General features: G+C 41.7%; 1 pseudogene; it reads right to left on the bottom strand.

The window, feature by feature from the left end:
• LOC114623168 overlaps positions 1-4,136 on the bottom strand; it is a 25,037-nt pseudogene extending 20,901 nt beyond the window's left edge.
• Between the last annotated feature and the right edge of the window lie 403 nt (positions 4,137-4,539).

Below are 4,539 nucleotides of genomic sequence, written 5' to 3'. Positions count from 1 at the left end.
AGGATGGAAGGAAGGAAGGAAGGAAGGAAGGAAGGAAGGAAGGGAGGGAGGGAGGGAGGGAGGAAGGAAGGAAGGAAGGAAGGAAGGAAGGAAGGAAGGAAGGAAGGAAGGAATCTTTCTAGTAACCATAGCTGTGTGGATTTGACTTGCTTTCCTCTTTCTTTCCCCATTGGGCTAATACTATTAAAAGCAGAACTAGTGTTAATGATCCAAGTTGATAACAACGGCCTGGACTTACTAAGTACCCAGTGATAGAGTGAGTGGATGGCATAGAGGAGTATGGAGTGTGCTCTAATGGAATGTAGGGATGGAGACATGGCCCAAGCTCAGTCTACCCCACTTGCATACCATCGGCCTAATTTCAGATGCAGTGCCACTCCTGGTATGTGACAGGTTGAGAAATGAGGCCTTTTCCCTAGGTGTCTAGTAACACAGCCAAAAGGTAAGGCTCTTAAGTGAAATTATTATTGAATTGGTAGTGAGATATCTATGTCCCAGGCAGTGAACATGGAAGAATAAAGGCTTTGATTACTGCTAATTTTTTATTGATTATTTCTGAAGAAGAATGTCAAATGACAGGGACTGAAAAGCAGAAATGAGTGTCATTGTTGAATAAATTAATCAATGCATTATTTAGTAGATATGGCTAACCTTATGGGAAATAAAGAATATCAGCACTCCAGTCTGACCACCTTTACAACAAGAAAAAGACTAAATAAGCAGAAACCCAGCAATTCTTCTGGGGCAAATGAAAACCCCAAACCTATAAGACAGGAGAGCATCAAGAAGTGTAGCTGGCTGGAGTGGAGTCTGCTAGTAGGAAGACTGAACTTTATTTGGTAATTGCTGGAAGCTCAGAGCAGTAAGAAGACAGACAGAAGAGACAGACAGGCAGACAAAAACACCAAAGTAGAAATTCTTGTCCAATAAAATCATCCTTTAAGAGTGAAGAATAAAGACATCTCCCATCAGAAAAAATTGAGAGTATGTTGCTAACAGACCTGGTTTGCCAAAAAAGCAGAGGCAGAGGAAGAGGAGGAAGAGGAGGAGGAGGAAAGAAATAAAGAAGAAAAATAATATTAAACATGATTCACAATATTTATGGCAACCATGTAATAGAATATGACAGCTCATACTTTATTACAGGCTGGCTATTTAGACTGGATGAGGAAACCTTTGCTATATGGCCAGTATCACCAATGAGTTGGCACAGTACTATTTGTGAATGGGCTTAGATTAGCTGTGAGTATCTTTTGTAAACTTGAAAGTAACATACCAAAAATAAAAAAAAAAATTAGAAGTATATTGACATGTTAAGAGAGAAGAAAAATTTAGTTTTATAAAATAATCAATAGCCTTGTGCGAGTGAAGCTGTAAGTTCAATCTCTAGTCATGAAAAAAAAAATTAAAGCTCAAATAAAGCAGAAAGGGAGTGTAAAACAAGAGGAAAGTGTGGGGCTAGGGAAATGCATTCTGCATACAGGGCTTGTTTGGTAAACATGAAGACTGAATTTCAGATCCTCAGCACCCATGTAAACTCCAGGCAGGAGTTATGACCTGCCTGTAGCCCCAGTGAGGGGAAGATGGAGATATGAAATCTCTAGAGCAAGATAGCTGGCCAGACTAATGGAATCAGCAAATTTGGGGTTTAAGTGGGAGATCCTATCTCAGGATATAAGATGAGATCAATCAAGGAAGACAGCTGACATTGATGTCTGGCTCCTACAACGACATACACATAAGAGCTCACACACATATTAACACCTATACATTCACATGCAGACATCACACACACACACATGCACACACACAAAGCCCACACTCATATTAACACCCATACATTCATACACAGACATCATGCACACACACACACACACAAAGCCCACACTCATGTTAACACTGATACGTTCACACACAGACATCTCTCTCTCTCTCTCTCTCTCTCTCTCTCACACACACACACACACACACACAAAGAAAAAATAATAAGATCAACAAATAGAAAGCATAACAAATATTCAGCCAACTATATCAATTAAAATATCCCACGTAACTTGAAGAGAGATAAACACAGAAAAAACAACAATGATTCAGAAACAGAGGGTCTCAGTTATGATCCTGTGTCTGCCACTAGTGGGTTTAGCCACTCCAGATCAGGGTATCAGAGGAGTTTGTCCCTCTCCATCTCCTGCTCTGACCCTATCATTCAGTGTGTGTGATTGCAATGTTGTAGAAGGATGTGCTCAGACACACTCAGAAGACAGATTTGTGCTGTTTTCATTGATTTGTTCTGAGCAGACTCTCTTCAGTTCACAAGCTTGGGGCGAGTCTGGCAGCTTCGTTAGATGCTGCTTCTTTCCCTTCCTGACTCTTTTCCACCAACCTAGAGTGAAGGCCTTTGTCTTACTCTCAGGAGTTAGGGGTGGAGTTCTTGCCAGTTGAGATGTCCTCTGATCACTGTGTAATATTCTCAGGATCTCATCTTTTTTCCTGCCTGCCTAAGGCTGTGTGTGGGGAAAAGCTCAGGAACTGACTAGGTCATCAGAGCATTTCCTAAGAGCTGGGACCTCAGACAGCTATTCCCTGGCCTGTGATTCCTTTTCAGCTGGGTATCCTCATGTCATAGGACTCCTTTGAACAAACCTGCGCTGGCTGGCTGGCTTGTATAAACAGATTGCCAGCTGCTGCCAAATTCGTCATCACAGGCTGAGGAATAGAACCCATTTTGCCTCCCTCAAGCTATTTCTTATACACTGTCAGTCTTCCTTTGAAGGTTTTCTCTGTAAAACCTCTGCTTCTTTTCACATTCCTTGTTTTCTGAGTTGCCTTCTTTTCCACACTTGTGTTTACACAGCGTAATCCCACGTGTCAGCCTTTCCTCTATAGCCGCCAATGGTATCAGGATTTACAGTTATTATAATCCTGCATTTCCACTGACCTTCGCTTTACCTTTCCTTAGTGTTTGATGCTTAATCTATCATCATTCCCCATCATCTACCTGGCCCTGAAGTGGGGCATTTACCTACAAAATGGAGCAAAAGTTGACCTTTAAGAATACTTCCAAACCACCTTAGCTTTTGAAGTTTGATACACTAATCCCTCAGAAAGACTTTTTTTTTTTTTGAGACAGAATCTCATGTAGCTCAACTTAACCTTAACCTCAAAGCCACGCTGTAGTAATGATTACCTTGAACTTCTCCGATCCTCCTGTCTGTAGCTCCCAAGTGCTGTGATTACAGGTGCATGCCGGCACAGCTGATTTATGCAGTGCTAGGGCTTTGTGTATGCTAGGCAAGTGTTCTACTATCTAAGTTACATCCCAGTCCCAGAAAGAACACTTGGATATCACATGGCCTACTACAGGTTTTCTGGAAAACACCAGCAAACAGCTTAACCTGCTGAATGGACACTGGAGGCTGAGCAGCTACTCCAAGTAAACATCAGAAATTATGACATTAAAAGGCAGACAACAGCCTGAGTCACAGCAGACAGGATGCTCTTTGCTACATACCACAGTCTGTCCAGCCTGTCAGCAAGCTGAGGCCATGTAACCAAATGGCCAGCCAAATGCTGTCCACAAGTTAGCTCTAACTGAACAAAGAGAAGAGGACTGTTGTAATCTTCTGTCAGCACACAGGCTGGTGCCTGGGATTCTTAGTGATCATTATTGAACACTCCTCTCTGCATTCCATTCCTTCTACACCACTGAAACAGCAGTGGGCAAATAGACCAGGACATCCTGTTTACCAAACCCCAGGGCTTCCTGAAAGTTCCGATCTTACTTAGTATTGGTTTTGCCTTTAGTGCTGTGGTCACATCTGACAAATCTATCTTTGTCCTTCCATGTGAGTGCCTTCTAGGTTGGTTCCTGGGGAAATTCTGGTAACGTCTGGGATAGTCAGTCTGTTTTCTCTACCCGTACCTTTTAAAGTATGGATGCTCCTGGCAGCCTGTCTTTAGCTGTCTGTTCTTACCTCATGCTTCTTGTGAGTATCGTCTGTACGTGAAGAACTTATAATTTCAAAACTGGAAAGGTGGCTTCCCAGGAGCATGAGCACTGGCACATAGCTATCACTCTGTTTAAAGACTTTGGCAACAATTCCTGCATTTGGAATAATGACTCCATCATCCGACATTTTCCACATTTTTAATATTTTTATATACAAAGAACTTGCAACAAAGTAAAAATATCAACTCCAACAGGAAAATAGGCAAAAACAGATGTGTAGGCAGTTCAGATTAAGTCTGAACAAACATTTGTCATCATCCATGACAATCATGAAATTGTCAGCGAGATACTTTTTCTTTTCAGTTTATGGAAACCTAACAACATGCTGTGTTTGGTGAGGGTGGGAGCTTCAAGGAAACAGCTACTTTCAAGACTGGAGAGCTCTTAATTAGTGCAACTTTGCTAAAGTATACCAGTGGAGACACACCAATTTCATTGGCTGCATAACTTATAACCTAGTAATTTGACTCCCAGGAATGTTCCTTGTAAAAGTAATTATGAGTGTGCACAAAGGTGTATTTACAAGGACA

This window comes from Grammomys surdaster, unplaced genomic scaffold, assembly GCF_004785775.1.
Source record: "Grammomys surdaster isolate TR1022 unplaced genomic scaffold, NIH_TR_1.0 194, whole genome shotgun sequence".
Classification (NCBI taxonomy): domain Eukaryota; kingdom Metazoa; phylum Chordata; class Mammalia; order Rodentia; family Muridae; genus Grammomys; species Grammomys surdaster.
This window is presented reverse-complemented; position numbering and strand designations above follow the sequence as displayed.